Source organism: Adiantum capillus-veneris, chromosome 11 (assembly GCF_014529385.1).
Source record: "Adiantum capillus-veneris isolate H3 chromosome 11, ASM1452938v2, whole genome shotgun sequence".
Classification (NCBI taxonomy): Eukaryota; Viridiplantae; Streptophyta; class Polypodiopsida; order Polypodiales; family Pteridaceae; genus Adiantum; species Adiantum capillus-veneris.
In genome coordinates, this window is record NC_140941.1 from 153,592,193 (window position 1) to 153,600,464 (window position 8,272).

The window sequence follows — 8,272 nt, forward strand, 5'->3', positions numbered from 1 at the left end:
CCATCCATGGGTTATGCACCTTTGTTTTTCCGTGTAAACTTACCCCGCCTCCTTTAAGCTCTTTACACACAGACGCAAGAAGGTTGCACACTCTCACGCATAGCGCTACTACATCCCATTGCACTCTTTCACGCATAGCGCTACTGCATCCCTTTGCAAACCTTATCACTTACAAAAACTGGCTTTTACCCATGCTTTCACTCATGCGTTCATTTGAAAATCTAACCACCTCTACAACACCTGCACAACACCTGGTGAATATATTTTCTCTTGCAGGCAACACCCTACCACCAATGGTTGGTGTGAGAATTTTTTGGGATAGCAACTCCATCACCTTGGCATAACTCCCCTTCTTAGCACAGGTGGCGGCTCCCAACCTGGCGCTGCTCCCCTTCTCGGCACTTGTGATGACTCCCAACCCGGCTTTGCATAGTTCTGCTTACTTCAGGTGGCGACCTCGAGTCTAATGTTCGCAACAGTATGAAAGGAGGGGGCTTTCTGTCGTTTGCTAAAGATATTTGAAAGGTAGCACCCTTCTCTCACAGCTCTTTGCATGTGGCCTTGGAAGAGCTGCCGTGACCCATGCAAGGGGTCTCTTGCCAACTGGACACCACCGCAGACGCCCTATAGTAGCTGTTAATTCCCCAACAAAGTGTCACTTTTCAACCTGGCACCTCCATGGAAAGCCCAGACAGTGGTTGAGCGTGTCCTCTCGCACTTAATGTTGCTACCCTTAAAACCTCTCTCGCTTAATGCAAGGTAAATTGCATCACTGAGACTTTCTTTTGTATCGCTTCAACGTCATTGAACCGCATCACCGGTTGTTCTTCAAGATCGCTTCAATGTCATCAAACCTTGACGCTCGCGGACTCCTACTCTACGCATGTGTAGTACTCCAATGCTATAGTGTTGTTGCACTTTTACGTCAGAGATTCTTCAACCCAACAAAACAAGCAAGAGGTTTTAGCATTACAAAGGTCTCTAATATAGGTTTTTCATTTTGCAAGATTAAAGAGGTACTCTCCCTACCCTTAACCTTTTTCCTTATGAGGGACAAATCCTCCCCCCTCTTCGCCATCAACCGTGAGATCTTACCCCATCCCAATGGCACTAGAGGGCACTCCCACGGCTTCCACTCCGGCTCCTTCTATTCCAGCCCCCTCTATCTCCATTGTGGCGGCCCACCCCCCAAATCTTCTAACGCCCTCATCTGCTTCCCTGGGCCTTGTAATTCTTTTGAAACCCAATGCCCCTCCTTTTGGTAATCATACGTTTACCGGCTTTACCTCGGCGATGAAACTCATCAACCTACCCTCTCCAACGTCAACTTTTCCCACCTCCTGTAAAAAGACCCTTTTTAGCTCGAAAGAAATCCTTGGCCTCACCATCAACCTATCTATTGAAGATCTTGATCAACTCTCCCTTCCCGTGACAAAAAACCTCGGCATCGTTAACCCCTCCCTCTCCCATCATCTAAGCCTTACTAGCTCTCTCCAAACCAAGCTTGGTGTCATTTTCTCCAACAACACTCAAAGCGGCCTCCTCTCTAGTCCTCCCCTTCCCTTCCCCTCGTATTTTGGCTCTCTCCCCATAAGCTCTTCCTCCCTTGCGGTTGCTCCCTCTCCTCTTTCTCCCATTCTACCTGCAATAAAAAAGACCTTGGTGGAATTTAGAGCACTCAACCATAAGCTTAGCAAAGTCAAATCACACCTCTCTGATTTGCAAAACCTTCATTCCTTTCAAAAAGCACTACACAGCCTTTGTATAAAGCCTCCTCGTCTCACCATAGAAGACTCTCAAGCTCAAGCACTCTTAAGTGCCAAGCTTAGCACTCTCAATATCCAATTCCAACTAGATTACACTAAAGCTTACATCCAAGCCCAAGATTTACTTATCAATAACCTCCAAAAAACCTTTGATGAATATCGCGATCTTGTGGAAGAGAGGCTTGCGGACCTCACCAAAAATCTTGCACCCATCTCTTTCCCAAGAGTGCAACACATGACTTGGGCAAATCAAATCTTTGTTTGGACGCAAACCTCCCTCAAAAGTTTGATGCACATCTTCAAAATAAGATTCTCCAAGCCCATTTGGCCTCTTCCTTAAGCGTAGCGGCACACAATGCTAGAAAGAGAACCCAATCCTCCATATTGGAAGAAGGGGAGTCTCTACCTAAGGAAGAAACGGTGGGAAAATGGGTGCTTCATGAAGTCACCACCCAAATGAAAAAGTTTATTTCACCCCCTGAAAGAAGCCAACTAATAAAAACTCCCACCGCTCGACCCCCTACAAGCCCTCTCCTCCAAAGGTTGTCTCGCATGGAAACAACACTCGGCAAACCTTCAAGAAGTCTCCCCTTTTGAAAGCCCCTTATGAAAACTTTACCCATCAACCTTTTAAAAACCCCAAACCCTCTCCCCTATCGGGCCACCTTTTCTCTACTTCCCCCTCTTACAATCCTCCCATTTTAACCACTCCAAAGGATTCCTTCCCATCTTCTTCCTCATCCAACATCACCCCCTTACCTGTCTACTCAAAACTCCCAATTATCCCCTCAACTCTCTCACACCACAATCAAAGCCCCTACACCCTAAGTATAGCTTGCTGAGAACTTCAAAAAACTTGCAATGGAGGAGGGTGAAGTAGGGAAGGAGCACCCTACCACTTGGGTCCATTTGCTCTTCTCTCAAGCCCCTCTCTTTACACATATTTGGACCCCTCCTCCTTGTTTAATACCTTTGCTTCCCCACTTCCCCTACATGGGTAGGAAACGTTGTAAATTTTGGCTCCCCCTCACTAACCCCCACCTCTTTAAGATTTTGTCTCTAAGCAAAACTACCACGTTTTCCCTAGAGCACAAAGTTACTAACCTCTCCTACCATAATCTTTCCAATCGTTCTCTCTCCCCCTCCGAACATTTAGCTACAGAGGAGGAGACATGCCTCCAAACTCTGATTGAAAAATCCATAGTTGAAGACCACAAGGCAGCCTTGGAGTGGGAGACACGAATGATACACTCAGTAGGAGTCCAAGGGCTAGCCACAAATGTCCTTAAGGAGGAATGGATGCAACTTTCACTCCCATACCCTCTTCTAAAGTATGAAATGCTGGTGATCAAGAAAAGAGTCAAAGCAAAAGCAACAAAGCTAGTGTATGAGGGAGATGTCAAAGATTTAGATAGAAGATAGGGGACTCCCAACCAAAGTGGAGAAAAACGTGGCTCCTCAAGTACCCCGGATTTCTAAAGTACTTGGTGAAAGCCCGCAGAAACATCAGGGATGACACTCTATTTTGCACAGTCCCTCATGTACGCACATGGGCAAACCACACCAAAATATTAAAGAAACGTCCCACCTAGCTCAATTACCCATCCATGCCACTGCCCAAGGAAGGAGAGAGAATAAGTGTATCTTTTATGGTGAAAACCCTAAAGAACACCATTAAGATTTTCACTGGCTCACCCGACTTGACGTGTGTGATGATCAAGAAGATAGGCAGAACCCTCCTGACGTACATTGAAGTGTTCACACCGTCCAAAGCTACGGACTCAACCCTACTCTTAACGGGCGACACTGTAACCACAAGGACATTTGATTTGTCAAAGCAGCCATCCTCGGAGGTGTTACATCTATTATATCAAAGGATAATGTTTCTTGCCAAGCTACCGTGTGCAAGCTTTTGAGGACGCCTTCTACGTTGGCTTCTTTACTTATGACAGCAAAATATTCAGCCCCAGAGTCACCTTGGGCAACCTAAGGTACAAGTCATACTTGAAACTGCTAAAGCCACAAGGATTTCACTAACTCAAATGCCGAGAATTATTAGCAAATCAAGAGATCAAGACTTTTCATGTCAGGGAAGACATGTACGCGGAAGAGGGGAGTGTTGATGGATGAGCACAGAAGAAGCTTTTCCCAACTTTTTGTATCACTATTTTTAGAAACGGAATGACATTTTGTGATGGTTTAAGCGGCCAATATTCTTTGTGGGAACGAGCCTCTATGGAGGAGTTGTATATAAGCCAATTTTTGTAACCCTAAGCCAACTTTGGAATTAATCTAATCTCATGTTTACTATGCGTTGTGTGTGTGTGTGTGTGTGTGTGTGTGTGTGTGTGTGTGTGTGAGAGAGAGAGAGAGAGAGAGAGAGAGAGAGAGAGAGAGAGAGAGAGAGAGAGAGAGTTTTTCTCTTCTCTACATGATCTATGGAGCCTCCATTGCAAAAGAGACACCACCAATGTGCTAGCAATAGCTAGGGCTTCAATCCATTACCAAGCTTACATGATTCTGGTGTTTTCACGAAGCGAGCTTCTACAAGCTTCCGGGTAAGTTTTCTTGCAAACCGTGTGTTCGATTGGTGATTTCTTTGTATCTGTGGGTTCTCGGCAAGTAGATGTACATATTAGAATCATACAAACCAAAAAGTGGTAACCTGCATTTTGTTGTTTGTCTTTATACGCAATTGTCACATGGGGTGGTTCTAGGTAGGATATCAAGTCAGAGTCCATAGGGTAATGACCTCTTGATAAGGAGAGTGTTTCCTATGATTTTTGTAACTTTTTGAGTGTGTTTGGTTTAGTTTTAGATAGAATGAGCATTGTAGGTTGAGTTGTATTCACAAGTGCATAGTACATCTATATTTGGTTTCCTTGAGTAGAGATTGTCTTAGAAGGTCGAGTAGGTGATTGACATCCATCTCCTTGTTTTCATGCGCCTACGGGTTAAGCTTTTTCCTTGGCTGACATATAATTTTTGGTCTTGTTCTCGCTATGCTAGCGTCCGCTCGCGGTGTATCCATGAACACATCAACAAATGCCTATCGCACTAGAAGGGGACTAGAAGCACATAAAAATATTTCACTTATAAAACCCTAGAAAGGGGGAAGCACTACTACTATCCCTCATCATCAAATTCTTAGAAATTTTCCCTACATCCCAAGAAGTCATCAACCCTAGAAATTATTACCCAAGATCTCTTCAGGTTAAGAGAAAGTAACTCCAAATCTATTAAAAAGGAGATCAAACCTAATGATAAAGAGTGCACATTGTGGTGCATACCAAGAGGAGAGAGAGAGAGAGAGAGGGAGAGAGAGATTGAATTATCGTCCATGGAGGTCAGATATGACCTATGGGATCGAAAACAAAACATTACAAAGGGTTCCTTCTAAGTGAAGGGGTTGTAGATACATCTCAATTAAGGACAGAGGGTCCAACAAAGGGTGGGGAAAAAAGAGAAGAAAATATCATAACCTAAAGAGGGGATGTAAGGGGGAAGCTAGTTTGAGGGTTTGTAACTCCTAGATAATGGCTTTACCTCCTTGATAAACTACCCATTTTCCTGTTGCATGTGCTTCTGACATCTTTTGTAATTTTGGCTTCTTTAGTTTGAATTGGACGGGTGTAAGGTCTTCTGCAAACCAATTTTTAGTGTCCTTGAGAAGATTCAATTGCTCAAGGAGTTGGTTTCGGTCCGCCTTGGCATTGAAAGTAAGGATTGCATGGTTGGTGCGATGCTCATGTGTAAGAGAGGTAATTGCTGCTGGTTCCCATTGTATCATGTGAGATGTTCTTTGGATGTGAGCAAGGGACTCGAGGAACTTGAGGTCCCCTCCCCTTTCCAATTGCTTGGAAGCCCGCCAATGCAAACATTGAGGGTGATATCCTCCTGTCTTTGTTGTTCGTGTAGCGTGGATGCCACACGGGCTTCAACCTTGTTAAAGATGGCCTCTTGCACTTGATTTTTGATAGCCTTTGTGAGGGTGGTTTCTACTTCTACCTTGTTTTGTTGAGCTTGGCTTCCATCTATTCTATCTCTTCCTTCTTGTCATTCTCCATTGTGGTGAGCCGAGCCTTGATGGAATGATTCTCTATTTCAGCTCGTTGTTCTCCTTGTAGAGTCTTTCTACTTCATTTTGGAGGCAGGCAGTGGCGTCCATCGATGGCGGTGTTGCCACAACCCCAGCAAAGGTGAGTTTGTCATAGGACGAAGCCCGAGTGGCCATGCTTGTGTTCTTGTAGCTTCCTATGGTGTGACTCGGGACAATGCTATTAGAGCTCTATAATCATTTTGGGGCCAGATAGTTGGGGGTTCAGGTCGGGACTGGAGAGCAGAGAGTTGCGGGTAGTGCATACAAGCTAAAGGTAGAGGTGGCAAGCAAGGAATGGAGGGCAAGTGCAGTGCTGGCTGGGGGAAGGGCTTATGCATTGGAACCCCTCCCACAAGGCGGCCCCTCACCCAGGGAGAGGCTAAGGAAAGCTTTGGAGAAGGCAACCCACAGAGAGAGAGAGAGAGAGAGAGAGAGAGAGAGAGAGAGAGAGAGAGAGAGAGAGAGAGAGAGAGAGAGAGAGAGAGAGAGAGAGAGAGAGAGAGAGAGAGAGAGAGAGAGAACAAGGGCGAGGGTCACAACACACACACACACACACACACACACACATAGAGTATCACATGATAACGGACTTCTATGTGTTTCAACTTGGAATGAAACACAGTATTCTTTGCTAATGCAATCGCACTCTAACTATCACAATGCAACAATGGAGTCTAAGTAATGCCAAGATCTCTCACTAAGCGAGCTAACCAGACAGCTTCCTTGCTAGCATCAAAAACTGCCGCATACTTCTCCTCTGTGGTGGAAGATCGTACATATAGTTTTGGAGACATGATCTCCATGACATTGCTACTCCAGCAAATAGAAAAACATAGCTAGAAATGGATACTTGGCTATCCACACAACTTGCATAATCCACATTCATCTATTCCCACAATGGATGCATCATTATTTCCAAGGCCATTGGCTGGCTACTTGGGGCCTTACATACATAAGAAGACATTCATAGCTCAAAAATTTGTAGCTCTAGGATCAAAACTACATCAGCTCATGTACATGGTTCTTGGAAAAAATAGAGTACAATGTTTAAAAAATGTGGCTCTAAAATCTGTATCCGGTTAGGAAGGCACCCATAAACTATAAAGGCCAAACACTGCAATCAATGAATTCCAAGAGATATCATTTGGATAGGTACCTCCTCAAGCACTTTCTATGCGTTTTGAAGGACACCAAATTCAAGCCTACATGCCGACCAAGGCATTGCCAAGCAAGACATTTTCTTTCAACAACCCTTGACTAACAATATTATCCTAAATTCTTTTGCCGAATTAGCATCTTGAGTTGTGGCACACACCTTGAAGATGCAAGCATAAGTGATTGCATCTTGAGAGATGCCTTTGCTTTGCATCTACCACTAAAAATAGCCCACAACTTCCTAGCCTTGCTCCCATTCAACATATCCTATAATCCATGAATAGCAAGAGACAACATCCTGGACAGGTAGCTCCTCAAGCACTTTTTGTGTTTTTTTGAAGGACACCACATTTGGCATACATGTCGATGAAGGCATTTCCAAGCACAAGTTTTTATTTCAATAGCCCCTAACTAGCAATATGGTTGTGAAATCTTTTGCCAATATCAGCATCTTGAGTGGTGGCACACACCTTCAAGATGCAAGTGTAGATGATTGCATCTGGAGAGATGCCCTTTCTTTGCATCCATTGAAAATAGCCCAACGCTTCCTGGCTTAGACACAATTCGGCATATTCTGAAATGAATGAAATCCAAGAGACATCATCCTAGATAAATAGCTCCTCAAACACTTTCTTTCCTTTTTGAAGTACATCACATTTGGAATACATGTCGGCCAAGGCATTGCCAGGCATTATGTTTTCTTTCAAGATCCCTTGACTAATAATATTGTCGGAATTCTTTTGCCCATATCAATGCCTTGTGTAGTGCCACATGCCTTGGAAATTCAAGCATAATTAATTTCATCTAGAGAGATGTCCGCACCTTGCATCCTATGAAAAAAATCCCAGAGCACCCTGGCCCTAGCCCTACCCTTGTTGGTCACATCCCGCAATCAAGACACTCCAAGAGAGGGCATCCTGGTGGATAGGTAGCTCCTTAAGCACTATTTGTGCTTTTTGAAGTAGATGACATTTGGTATACTTGTCAGCTAAGGCATTGCACTCCCTCCCTCTCTTTCTCGTTGTTGCTCTTGCTCCTTCACTCGCTCCCATCACCATGCCTGTCACCCCTTTCCATCTGAAGGATGGGTCATACACTTGTCTGTGTAAGTTATGTTCCACCTTTGATTCACCACATTTCTCTCAAGGTGGTTTGATTGCTGTATTTTGATATTGTTGTGTGCAAACACGGAGATCAGTCGGTCACTTTGTACTTGCACACTAAGTAAAATTACTTGTGGTTGTGTGCCCTT